Source organism: Mesocricetus auratus, unplaced genomic scaffold (assembly GCF_017639785.1).
Source record: "Mesocricetus auratus isolate SY011 unplaced genomic scaffold, BCM_Maur_2.0 Super-Scaffold_100004, whole genome shotgun sequence".
In the NCBI taxonomy this organism is placed as follows: domain Eukaryota; kingdom Metazoa; phylum Chordata; class Mammalia; order Rodentia; family Cricetidae; genus Mesocricetus; species Mesocricetus auratus.
The window spans coordinates 82,560,399-82,574,803 of record NW_024429189.1 but is presented as its reverse complement, the minus strand read 5'-3'; the positions used below and the strand labels follow the sequence as shown (position 1 = coordinate 82,574,803).

Here is a 14,405-nt window from a genome sequence, read left to right as displayed (position 1 = left end):
AAAAAAGGGGGGTTATGGACAGAACAATTGATTTTCTGACTTGATAGTAAAGCCTAACATAACATTGAGACAAATTAAGTTCCCAAGTTCAGAACTTTTCCAATGGTACCCCTACCCACACCTCCAAATCCTCATTTCAATCACTAAATTATCTCAAAAAGAAAAAAAATGCTGTTAATTCACTTTCTTTCTTTTCTACATAATGTCAGTGCTGTTGTTGACTGTGGATTTTAAGAAAAATTAAAGCCACAAACCTGATTATTGTTACTGTGCATAAGTTGTGCAGAATTAATTAGTAAAACATTGTCGAAATTTTTGCATTATATCTTAAATATATTTTAATTCAATTTTATTTTACAAAATAAAAGTGTTTTTGCTTGCATGTATGTCTGTGTGCCACATGCTTGCCTGGTGCTAGTGGGGGTTCCAAGAAGGTGTTTCTGGAACCGGAGTTGCGTGCAGTCATGAGCTGCCATGTGCTGGGAATTGAACACTGCTCCTCTAGAAGAGCAGCCAGCTCTCTTAACTTCTGAAGCATCTCTTCAGCCTCTTAAATACATTTTATTAAGTGAAATGGATATGCATACTTTTTTCAAAAGCATGAAACACTAATTTTAGATTTAGAAATTATTAAATTGCTTACTGGAGGACTGAGAAAGCGAGGTATGGCCAAAAACACAGAGAACACTTAACCTGAATTATATAATCAAAGTGAGAGCTGGGACCTGAACAAGAGAGTGCTAATGGAAACAAAGCTACTGTTAAAAACTGAACAATTAGCCAAGAGTGGGAGCCACTGCCATATTGAATATGTGACCTTGGACTCCAACCAATTATGAAGACCCAGGGCAGCCATTACAATGGGAGTCAAACTATTAGGGAGCCAAGAGTTCAGTGGCTTTATGTGCCTGCCAAGGTATCCCTAGAATGCCATATAATAGGAACTGAGTAATACTAACATTCCCACATGGTGGTTTAAAGCAAGTTATGGTATATTCTGATCCAGGCAGATTTTTCATTTTGATGGCTGTGGGAGTGGTTGTTTTATTTTTATATGTACTTTTATATTTAAATTGAAATAACCAGTAACACAAAATTGCCAGTGATTTAGCTGGCTATGAACTTGTAACTAAGTATATTTGGAGTGGGGGGGCATGCTTCCTCCCTCCCTGCCTCCCTTCCTCCCTCCCTCCCTTCCTCCCTCCCTTCCTCCCTTTCTCCCTGTCTCCCTCCCTTCCTCTCTCTCAGGTAAATTTCACTACCTGACAACATTTCATGCTAGGCAAAGCTCATGCAGGAGATGAAAAGCCATGAGGCATATCAAACATCACAAGGCCAGCACAGTTTCTTGTTTATAAAGAAAAACAGGGAATGTAAGCTAAGTGGAAAGGTGCCGGTTGAGAGAAATTTTAAATGCCTTCGAGTTAAAACCATCAGGGATCAGAAAGTGGAAGGCAAATTCTAGAGGCCAGCACACCAAGGGAAGAGGCTGATGAATTGCCTCGTGCACATTTTAATTAAACTATCATCCTGAGATTTTTGTGTGTGTGTATTGATTTACACAGTACTTAAAAAAAAAGCCCACTCCATCCCCACCCCCCTCCCTCTTTTGAATGCTAAAGCTTTGTGCCTTCAGCTTGACTCTATGAAAAGAAACGACTTATCTTTGGAATTGTTATGGAGGGAGGGGGGAAAACAAATGGGTGGACATGTTCTCTTCTCCTCTGCAACATGTCTAAGTTTCAAACTGTTCATATAATTATGCTGGCATGTATTTCTCCCTGGCTCTAGTCATGCAGAAAAATTTTAAACATGAGAAATTGGACAACTCTAATGTGGTGTAAAATCTACTTACGCATTGTATTTCTTTCAATATTCGTTACCAATAGTATGCACATTGTGAAAATTAAAAGAAAATGTTAGGTTTCTGCCCTAATGCATTTAAGTGATACACATCGCTGCAAAATATTCTATTAACATTAAAAGGGGCAAGTTTGAAAATAATACAAATGTTAGACAGACGATTGCCTTTGGACAGAGGTGACAATGACAATCATTTAGTAGTAATCGCCAATTGCATGGCACCAATCATGATGGTGCTTAACCCTCAGGAATCTATTATTCTTAGTTCTACTGTATCCAGGAGTAAACTGAGGCAGTGTTTGAAGGGATCCTCTGAGGAGCTTTGGGAAGTAAGAATCAAACAAAAGCTGTAAGACTCACAAATCCTGTGAGAAAATTTAGAGTCGTGATGGTAGAATTGTCTTCTGATCCCTTCTGGGTACATTGAAGATTTGTGTCTTCAAATCTCTTCTCTCTTTCCTGCCTCTAACCACCCTTACCTGAGCCCTGAAACAAATTCTTCACAAATAGTAAGAAGAATGTTAGGCACCATTGTGTGGGATTTGTTCAAAGGATTGCCTCTTTCTCAAATGCCAAACCCAAAAATACATTTCTTTGTGTCCTGTAAGAATAGGAAGATGAAGGAGATAAAGAATTCTCTGGTGTCTATCTAACAGGTATCAATCATCTATTTCCCATGTATCTCTCATCTATTCATCATCTATCTCTGCATATCTGTATCTCTGCCTCTATCAAACATCTATCTATCATCTATCTATTCATCCACCCATCTTTTTCTAGAGTAGGGTTTGCTTCTTAATAGTGGCCTCAGAAAGACCAACCTTCCAGGGCTCTTTTTGTAGGCCATAGCCCCTATAAACGACTGAGGTATTTTGATCTGAGATAGGATTCCTAAAAGTCCACAAATGAGCTCAAGCTATCCCCTCCCTAACTTGCATAATCTAACCAAATTGGAAATGATGCCTTTCAGGATAACCTCCGGACTCCCTCTAGAATAGGACAGGAAGTCTTGACTCACACCTGCATCCTTAGGCCTGTCCCTGCATAGCCCCTTGCTGACATAGGTGAAGAAGTGTCCTGAAAGACAGTTTCATATCAGCACCAAGCATTGTGGTATGGTAGTGTGCGCCTTTAATTCCAACCCTCTGAAACTAGAGGCGTGTGGGTCTCTGTAAGCTCAGGGCTATCCGGGTCTACACAGAGAGGTTCAGGTTAGTCAGGAATACATAGTAAGACCCTATTCCCCCAAAAGAAAGAAAAGTTTCATGACAAGTTAATAGCCTTCCTGTGAGAAACTACAGAATTCAAATCCATTTACCTTTTTTCCTCAAAAAGATGCAATCTTTGAAAGTAAACATTTCTAAATGTGAAGTCATCTCTCACTGGCAAGAGCATGCATTGTATTTTTTTACATTCATTTGTCTCCTAAGCATCTTCAACAGACCCCTCAAAAGCTGTTCCTAATTTAGCTATGGATCCTAATACACCAGTCAGAACCTCTACAGGGTCACAAGGTCTTCAGGAAAGGTGATGGAACCATGAAACCCAGCACAAAGAGAAACGTACACACATGCAGGAACACGCACACTATCTTGTCTCTGTTCTTAATGCCCCACTGCAGAGCTTCTGCTGACAAAACCCCAAAACAAATGAACAAAGCAAACAGCCACCACCACCACAATGCAAAAGAAACTTCTAGTAAGTTTGATGGAAATATGTTAACTAACCTTAAAAAAAGACCATAATCAGTATTCCTCCTTTTGTTGGTGGTTGAATTTTAAATTAATTGAATTTTTAAAATGGCAACAGATGGTTCTCATTTTATTAGATTTTAAATTCATAAAAATTATGAGCTGTACCTTTTGGTTTGTTCTGTCTGGTGCAGAGCCTCCTATAGGCCAGAATATTCTATACGACTCCAGGGGCTACCCATGAGCACTGTGCTTGGCACCTTCATGGACATGCTATTCAACAGCTCTGAGCAAAGTCAGTGATCACAGACACTGAATGGGTTCACACACTGCCCACCAAAAGCCCACCAGTAATATAGTAAAAATGCTATTTCTGTCATTAGCTGTTAGGTCTCCTGTAGTTATAATTACCCTCTCCTGAATGGTGTGAATGGTGATTCTTCCTCATGCTTTACTCTCTGTGTTAGGTGTGTGTGTGTGTGCGCGCGCACGTGCATGTGTGTGCGTGTAAGTATATATAGAATGTGCCTAAATAGCTGTTAAACCTTGAGGAATATCACTATCCCACACAAACCCTTCTTGGGTGAGCTTTATGCTAATCAGGTTCTTGGACACCCCCTTCCAACAGTGTGTAACCGTCTTGGAGCCCAGCTTTGTGAAATGTCTCATTATCTGTGGATCGTTCTATTCATTTGTTTATCAGTCTACCTATCTGTGGAAATTTTAAATGGTGTAATAACTTTAAGAACAGTGACACTAATGTAGTATTAGATTAAAAGAACGTTACTTTATATGGGTGTAAATGTAATTTAGAGGCACTTAGAGGAAACTCTATACTTAGCATGATTCTTGGCTACAGTAGACAGGTTGATCCCACTCATTTTGGGATTGCTAATTTGCCGTTAATTAGGAAGATTGATTCTATTCCGTGATGCACTAGCCTGACCCTAAACGCATTTTTCTGGTTTCTGGGGCACTTTGCTGGCTGCCATTGTCATTGCAAATGGGTGACTGGATGCCACCAGGTTTCACAAAATTGAAAAGCTCTCAGACTTCTAGAAAGCAAGGATTTGCATTATAAATTTTAATTTATGTTATGAAGTGCAACCTGCTGTTATTTTAAACAAACTTCTGCTTTATTCCATTTCATATTGTTTTAGGTTGTAACAGAAAGCTTAGTGCTCTGATTCGAATAGTTCATGAAGGAATCTTTTTTTCCTTTTGCCAGAATTCTTCACTCCATGTTTTCTAATGTCAGGACACAGAAACCATCAAGGTTTTGCTGTTTTGTATAAAACATTTATTTTCAAGCATCCCCTATTTGTCTTCCCGGTGACGTATAGGGTTTCCTCATGCTCTCTTCTTTGGGCTGATGACAAATTTTAGTCATTTGACAGTCCTTATAGACAATTTCTTTAACTAAGATGAGTTATATTCCCTTTATTGGAATGAAGTTGGGGAATCTATCAAAACTAGAGAAAGGAAAACTCCTAGAAATGTTTTCAAACACTGTTGTTAAGAATGGACTGAACCAATCCGGAAACAAATGTGGAGCCTGGAGGGTGTGAAAAAGTCACTTAAACACTGCAGTTGTGATGCATAGCACCAGTAAGATAATGCAGTTGTGATGCATAGCACCAGTAAGATAATGCAGTTGTGATGCATAGCACCAGTAAGATAATGCAGTTGTGATGCATAGCACCAGTAAGATAATGCAGTTGTGATGCATAGCACCAGTAAGATAATGCAGTTGTGATGCATAGCACCAGTAAGATGATAATTCAGTTGTGATGCATAGCACCAGTAAGATAATGCAGTTGTGATGCATAGCACCAGTAAGATAATTCAGGCACCCTTTGAGCCACATAATTTATTTCAGAGTGGTGGAAACTAGATGATCAAAGCAATATAAGGATCTGGGGGCTGGAGAGACAGCTCAGAGGTTAAGAGCAGTAAGGCTGCTTGCTTTTCCAGACGGCCTGTGTTCAATTCCCAGCACCCACAGAGCAGCTAACAACCATCTGTAACTCCAGTTTCTGAGGTCAAATGGCCTCTTCTGGACTACCTGGGTGCCAAGCACATATATGGTACATAGACGTTCACACAAGCAAAACACCCATACACATAAAATATTTTAAAGGACCTAATTTCACTTAGCACCCTTTATATGCTATAAGAGGCAATAGATAATATAGCTACGTTTCCACTATTTCTACAGGATAAGGTGAAAGTTACTCTGATGAGCTTCTTTTAAATATGCTAAACATAACCTTAGAACAAAATTAACTTTAAAAAACTATACACCAGGAACACGAGAACGAGAGATGAATGGCAATACATAAAATGAATACTCTGGGGTCTTGTGTGGCTCCAGGAATCAAACCACAGCCTCACCAGTACCAGGCGAGTGCTGTAGAGATGATTTGTACCACCAGCCCAAAGAGGGGCTTTAAACATACGCATTTATACTGTATTAGCCAGCATGCAGTCTGGTGTGTTTAACAGGGCAGAATTTGTAACCTAGGTGACCTCCACTACCACTGGGGACTCTTCGATATCTGGTAGCTCCTATTTATTTCTGGATGTCTCTGAATGTTTTCTAAAATAATTCGCTGTGAAGTCAGCTCAACTTATCTTCATGACTTCTTGTCTATAGATGAATTTGGACCCCCTAGACAGCCATAATTCTGCCGAGTTGTCACTTCTGCCATCCATTTGTATATATTTATTAAGTCCAAATTGACTACTAATTAAAATGGAAGTTTCGCTTGCTACTACTTCTAAAACCACATGTCAGTCTGTCCACAAAAGGTTATGGAGCATATGCCATTGCCGTCAGCCAGCATGATGCTGGGATCAGGCTAGGTAGAGTCTAGTCAAGGGTGTGATATCAACACTCTCTTGGAGCTTCCAATTTGGAATCAAATATAAATGTCAAAGGTACAGAGTTCTTGTATCAGTTGTTTAAAATTTGGATATATTTTCCTTCTCAGAGAATTAGTGAACCCTAATACAACCACAACAGCCTACATAATGTCGTTCTAAACCCTATTTAAAATATTTAGAAATATATCTCCTATCTATGATACTAGGAGAGAGAATAAAATGAAAAATAGGGGGAGGGAAATTGGATATACTAAAAAGTTCATACTCCTTACGCCATAGAGGAGACCACCTCAGTCGGAGCTAATAATTCTGGTTCTCTCTAAAGGGCTATACCTGTTCCCTTTTCTAGTCTTTCCCTGTCTCCTCCATCCCATTGAAATCCAGTGGTAGAAAAGAATAGGACACATGTAGGTCAAGTGCTGAGCTCAAAGGTATCTCATCAGATCTTACATGTATTAACTGTTTTTGTAGAACTGGTATTAGCTGTGTGCATAGACCTGTACCTGGGGGCCCCCAGTTTGCAAATCTGTCATGAGATAATGCCTTGATTCAGACATGATCAAGGGAGAATGACAGTCCTTGGCAGGGAATGCAGAAAAACAACTCTGGTTGCTATTGTTTTAAATGGCTGTTTCTGCTCTTTCTATTCCTAGAAAACCCTCTGGATCTTTCTATACATAGTGAGAGATTAGTAGTTATCATTATTTAGCTGGTAGTACTGAGTGACTTTTGGGAATTTCCCATCCCTTTCGAAAGTAGTTTCTCACACTGTTATGTTTGGTTTTCACCTTTCACAAGCTCCGTAATGCTTCTGATAATGAATCATCTTCATGGAGGTGTTTATCAGACTTGTGAAATCATGACAGGAACTGTCACCAATAATTTGAGCGCTCTGTAACGTCTAATGAAATGGTGAACGTTATGGCAAAGTACTCATTAAAAAAAAAGAAAAGAAAACCAGTATGCAGGTTCAGTCAAAGCAGAGGCAAATGGATCTCTGGGAGCCCAAGGCTAGCCTGGTCTACACAGTGAGTTTCAGGCTAAAGAAACAAAATGGAGAAAAAAATTAAATACTAAATAAATAAAGCCTGGCTAATTTTAAATGTATTTTCCAGCAATTCTTTTTGTTTGTTTTTCCTCTTATTCTAAGCCTTTGTTTGGCTCTGTTACTTATCAAACAATTAAAACTGAAGTTCTGAGTTTTGTAACATGTGCCACTGAGGCAGCAAGGTATGCTGTAGGCTTTTAAGCACAGGGAACACGACTTTTTACAGGCATTCCAACATATATCAATGAATGAATGAATGAACAAATAAATAATAAATAAATAAAATAGTGGGCATTGCTTTTAGAGAACTGAGTTAACATGACATTCCTCACTTGAGCAGTTCTAATATAGTCCATTGTTTCTTACGTTAAAATACTTGGAACAGGACCCTGCATCCTTCTCATCAATACATTTCTCAATTATGGTTTTGAAAAGACAAAAGGTGCTATGGGCATCAAGATCCTGAGAGAGAAGTAGCGTATCTGGTGCGCTCACACTGGCTTCCTGGAATGGTACATAATATCTCCGGTCAAAGGTTAACAAGCACTGAGGGTCCAGTGGTAGCTACCACACTTCCTACCTTGTGCTAGGTCCCAGGCTCACCCCAGCACTGCTCAGAGACACTGGTATGGTCTAGAAAAGGGAATACACGCCATGCATCTACCATTTTGTTTTAGTGCCACCTTGGGCGTAGCTCCTCTCTTATTTCCCGGTTGCATCCCCTCTCTCCTTTTCCCCCTGTGCACTCCTGCCTCCTTTCCAGTTCCCTGCCTAGCTCCTGCTGAGCTTGTCTTCTGAAATAGACCCCCTTGTTCCCTCATACCACATATTTCTGTGCCTCTGGTTTCAATGCCTCTTTGCATCAGACTCCCTCATACCTCATCAGGCCCTTCATTGGTGGTGGTGGTGGGGGGGATCTCCACAGGATTGGCAGGCCTTGCAAATCTTTGGGCTGCTGTAATAAAATCTCTAGTTCCTGAGATTTATGAGGTCAGATGCGTGTAGAAGAGAAAGCACCTACAGTTCATGAAACTGTAAAGAATGCCAAGTGCATAGATGGGAGAAAAGATGCCCAAAAGCCCGACAGCTCATATCTTTGCCAATCTGGTTTGCATTTCCTTTCATTTATCATCCAGGTATTGCAAGTATTCAAATGGCCAATGCCAATGCTTATTGTGTGTATGTGTGTGTGTGTGTTTTAAGCTCTCGAGATATCAGTTTACATAATTAATAGAAATATACCAGCAGGTGACTGTAATGTGATTATAAAGTACAGTCCTGGCTGTTGGGGTGTATTGAATACTTTTAAATGAAATATGTGGAGTGTGTGTATGCATGCAATGTGTTTAAATTAATGCAGCCTTTCCAATCAGCCAGAAAGAGAGAAAGGATGCAAATTGCTAGCATGTGTTGTTCAAAATGCAAAAGTAGGCAAGCAATATTGATCTGTGCTTCAGATGTTTATTTACATCAGTTGCACGGCGTTGAGATGTCTGGCCATAATTATCAAGACCTGCCCACCTGTCAAACCGCAATTGGGTTATTTCCCCCATTGTCTTGCAGCAGTAAATCTTCAGGTCAGGATGGGCATTAGACAAATGGAAAAAGGCGACTTTCCCAGAACATGTAATTCATTATGGAAAACAGGTGCCTGCCGAAGATTTTTTGCTTTAATGCAGACATATTTTATTATTCATAAAATATTAATGTGAGTAGTCACTACCAGGGTTGTGTGAATTGTTTTCATGTAAAAATTTCAGTTTCAGTCTGAAGAGAGGAATTGTAAGGATTCTCTCAACCTTGCTTATTTTTTAAAAGACGGTAAGAAAAAAAGAAATCATTCCATAAATAGTTTCATTCCCTTGCTCTCCCAAAATAGGTTCAAAACGACCCTGGCTCCCACTTCTGTAATGTGCGAAAATCAGTCCTCTTTAATGCTGTGTGGGGTGAGTGTTCGGTCCAGGGACAACCTTGTAGGAGGGACAGAGTGACCTTTCAAGAAAAAAAATGAAATGAAATATACTTTCATTTTCCAGAAATATGCATGCAAGTAAAAATTTGACAGCCTGGAAGAGCATAAGCAAATATATCTTTTTATTTGAAGATAAAAAGAAGCAGAGCTGCAGAGGAAAGGGAAAAAACCTGTGAAAAAACGCATGATGCCGTTTTTACGAATAAGCAGCTTAATGTATCTTGGCACCCACAGTAAGCCTTGTAGGAGCTCAAAGTGCCTCAGGCAATCTGTGAGCAGAATAGCAATTTTATTACTTTGTCATTAAACCAATTTCACAGCAGTATTGTTTGTTAATGAGCAGCGGCAAACGAGGGAAGATGTCACACACTGGAATAGCAGAGAGATTTGTGACCCAGGCTCACAGCACTAGGATGGAAAGACCACGGCTATAAAAAAGGAAATACTTTGGGATGAAATGCAAAGTCTATACAGCAGAGCTTGTGTTTATGAGCTACCATTTTGCTAAGAGCTGTGAGAGAAATAAAGGTCTAGAAATATGCAGTTAAAACAGGGCCTATAAAATTAAAACCAAATTAAAGTATAGCAGAGGATTACTGCACAGACTGTACTCGACAAAATATATTTTAAGTGATGAGGTGAAATCTAAATCAGTTTTGCTTGAATTTGGTTGATATTTATGAAATTCAATAAAAAATTTTTTTGGAAAAAAATTCTAAACAAGGTAGCTTCCATAGTCTCTGAGTTGTAAACATTCATCACTTGGGGGGAAATTCCACTTGCTGACCCTTAAATAATTAGCAACTTTTGGTTCCCAGGCTGCTCCCCTCTCTCCAGCCAGCCTCTACTCCATGTCTTCCTAAGGACGTTGCGTGTGTGTAATAAACACTCAGGCGGAGCCCTGTTGGGCCAGAGGCCCATGAATCAAGTGCCCCTGGCAAGGCAGGAATTGAGCTCACCATTTGATGGAGGCTTCTTTTTCTCTTGTTCTCCTTTCCTTACTTTTCTTTATATCTTTCTATTCCTTTCCATTTTTTTCTCTTTTTCTAATTCTCATTTTTCTGAGCCCTGGCTGCCCTTACAAAGAACTTGGGAGGTAGCCTTGAGGGATACAAGAAACGGTGACAGACAGGCGTGTTGCTGCATCCCTACATGGCACCCCAAGGTGAGCATACTGTCCTCGCTGCACGGTTGTGCCTATGTAAAAGAGCGAGTAGTTGACGTCACCAGCCCTAGGAACAGACTCAGTTACTCCAGGAAGGAGCAGGGGTGAAAGAGCCTGGGAGGAAATTCAATATGGCGAGCAGCCCATAATTGTATCTCCATTTGTAGAAGAAACTTTAAGAATACCTTCTGAGCTGGGTGGTGTGTCCACAGGCCTCAAATCCTAGCTACACAAGAGAGACTGAGGCAGGAGGATCATAAGTTTGAGGCCAGACAGTCCTGTAGACCAGTCTGGGCAACTTAATGATGCTCTGTCTCAAAGTAAAGCCTGAGAAGAGGGTGGTGGACGTGGTCAGTGGTAGAGTGACTTGCCTCACATGATAAGGTCCTGGGTTCGATTCCTAGAAATTTAAGAAAAGAAAGAAAGATACACTCGGTTGTTAAACATGCTGCTGAACTGAAACCAGTCTTCATTAGGGACCCTCATCCACTTGAGGTTGTGTCTGGCCTTTGATTCCCAAATATCCAGAATATAGCCTTCTTCCACACAATGGGCCCGTGGCCTGGGACCATGACCGGACAAGTTCAAGTGTGGAACGTTGAGAAACTCACTGTGGCATGGCTGAGTACTTGGTGTCATAAGCCCTGGGGCTACACTCCAGTTTGCCCAGCCTTCCTTGTACCTCGGTTTGTGGGTATTCTTGAGGTGTTTTCTTAGTCTCCAGACGTCCTTCGATCCTGCTGTCTCCCTGGCTTTCCCTTCTGATGATTGCTTAAGTGATTTTAGGAGTTGGGAAGAGATGCTCAGGGCCATGGTCTCAGCATGAGCATGGCAGGGACAGTTCAGCTTTAAGACTGTTTTCTGCCTGACAGGGCAGGACCCCCAGACAAATCACTGGCTGGCTCTGTGGTAGTTGGCAGCCATTCAAGACTGGTCTCGTGCCAGGAGTATTACTAGATAGCCAGACAGATCAATTCACTTTTACATTCCCGCCATTATTTATAGCCCCACTGTATATGTACTCTTGCTTATGAAGTAATGATTAGCAAATACAGTACACATAAAACATGGGCATTTGTTCTGGAAAGAGCTTTCTCCTGCTGATACTGCAGATACTTTCACAGGTCACAGAACCTTCAGAAGGATTTAAAGGGCACGCCTTGTGCAGCGTTTGTTCCTTTGAAAATGATGCTCCTTCCCCACTTGGGAGTAATTGAAGAGGATAGAAGGGGTTTTCTCCTCGCTTATGTTGCACTACATTCTCTGCAGCTCCTGTTCCCACAGACGCTTCAGCCAAACCTGCGCAGAGGGAAGTTGCACGGTGCAGCCAGCTAAGGCTATTTCACATGACTGTTTTGTGTCTGCCTTTTGAGTGTGTCCAAGTGAACAAAAGTACTTCGGCTAGCATGTATGGGAGGGAACCTGGGATGGGATTTCCTCCGTGCTGGGGAAACCCGACCAGACTCAGTGGAAGACACTGACCCAGGTTTGTTTGTGTTTTATTCTTTCTTCCCAGAGCACATGATCTGTGTTCACATGCTTCTGGGGCAGCCAAAAGAGTCTCCCCTCTAGTGGTGGTCTATCAGCATGTGTGATGACCACTACTGAGTTAGAAGACATGTTCAACCAGCCCAGAGTCCATGATTGGAGAGCGTCACACAGCTTGGACTATGGAGGGTGGGGACAGGTCTGCCTTTCCTTGAGAATATATGGTGACCATAAAGGCATTATTTAGAGGCCTGCATTATGTAGCCTGAAATCACATCCACACATTGATTAAGTCATGTTTTCCTAGCAGAATGAACATATATAGCGAGAAGATAAAAAGAAAACCATTAGGTTAGGATGATACTACTAGAAAGAAAAATGTAGCTCAGAGTTTGAAAACACTGGGCTCTTTGCACCCTGCTAGCCCATCACAGTTTCCACCTTGGTTCACTATTAAATGGAGACACGTGCAAGTACCTCTCATCACTTGGGCAGGTGAGTGCATCTTGTATTATGTGGCCAGCATACTTCTATCTGTGTCAGGACATAGAATTGCGACATATTTGCTAAGAACATTGCCAATACATAAGCATACTTATAGCTTATGGGTATATTTTTCTTGCTATTTCTAGAACACTTCCATGATTTCCTATTATACTAAGGGTTTCTAGCTCAGTAGGACCTTTTTCTTTATCTTTTTATTTTTATTTTTGAGATAGGGTTATATATATCCACTTGAATCTCTGATACACCACTTGACATCCCAGATGCTACTAAACCCAATGTACGTGGTACTGGGGATTGAACCCAGGGTATCCTGAGTGCTAGGCAAGCACTCTTCCAACTGATCTACACCCCAGCCTTGACCTACGTCATTTAAAACACTGTATAAAAAGGTCCCTTTTATTAGCTGGGTGTTAGAGGCACACACCTATAGTCCCAGCACTTGAGAGGCAGAGGCAGGCAGATCTCTGTGAGTTCCAGGTTAGCCTGATCTACAGAGAGCATTCCAGGACAGGTTTCAGAGAAATACAGAGAAACTCTGTCTTGAAAAAAACAAAAAGAAAGAAGGAAGGGAGGGAGGAAGGAAGGATGTTGTCATTACATGAGAGAAAATTCTAACTCCCCTCTTAGAATTTGTTTTGTTTTTACTCTTTTAAATGACTTTCCATAAAACTCTTCATACATACAAAAAACGAGCGTTGCGAGTTAAACCTAGAATAAGATGTGGGGAATCACTCTTGATCCTTTACTGCAATGCCTCTTTACTACATCACTTTACACTTTATAGTCGCTTACAGTTTCCAGGCATGTTTTTATATACTGTCTCATTTGATTCTCACATCAGCCCTGTGAAGCAAGCAAGGCTTAAGTCATTAGTCCCTCCTCACAAATGAAGAAATGCCCGATCCTTCAAGCCTGGGGAATTGTTTTCTACCTGACCAGAGCTAACCATTTCCTGAACCAGAGCTAACCCTTTCCTGGTGCCCCCTCCACCACTTCAGGCTCAGGCACAGATGCGCCATCATGCCACAGAAAGTGCTCTCTCTTGTTTTTTTTAAGACATCAGAGGCAAGCCGGGCGGTGGTGGCACACGCCTTTAATCCCAGCACTAGGGAGGCAGAGGCAGGCAGATCTCTGTGAGTTGGAGACCAAGCCTGGTCTACCAAGCGAGTTCCAGGACAGGCTCCAAAACAATACAGAGAAATCCTGTCTCCAAAAACAATAAAAAAAAGACATCAGAGGCTTTCTTGATGAAATGAAAGAGGTATTTCTCAGTCAAAATGTTATTGAAACATCTTCATTTCTCCTCCGGCCTGCACTGATGGTGATGAAAGCTCTTTAGACAACCTATGTCTCTCCATCTTTGAGGGAGGTTTCCCCACAGCTAAGTCCCCACACTTCAGGACAAGCTCCATCTGTTTATAAACTCCCATTTCTCTGTCTTTAGATGTCTGTTGCACTTACAGCTTTTCAGTCAGCACTTGTGTGTTTGTCTCTACCATTCTAGTGTTGTCTATGGGTGTGTTTTCTGGAAGGGCCATCCAGATTTCATTTTCTTCAGCAATGCTGGGGGAACACTGGGATGGCAGTGTCCATACCATGTGCTAAGTGTGGAGTTTTGCTAAGTGGTGCTGAGGTATAGGCTGTGGAAACCACCCAGATATCTCCCTCCCTACTTTGAACCAAAAAGTGGCCAACAACCTAGACACTGAGCAGAAAGCAATCTTCTATTACTTAAGCTAAAGCAAGAAACTAAAAGACGTATTAGTTCTTTTCTTTGGCAATGAT

General features: G+C 41.1%; 1 protein-coding gene across 13 annotated transcripts in view; it reads left to right on the top strand.

Moving 5' to 3' along the window:
* Positions 1–14,405, top strand: part of Meis2 (Meis homeobox 2) — a 200,061-nt gene that overhangs the window by 155,727 nt on the left and 29,929 nt on the right. The window lies entirely within an intron of this gene.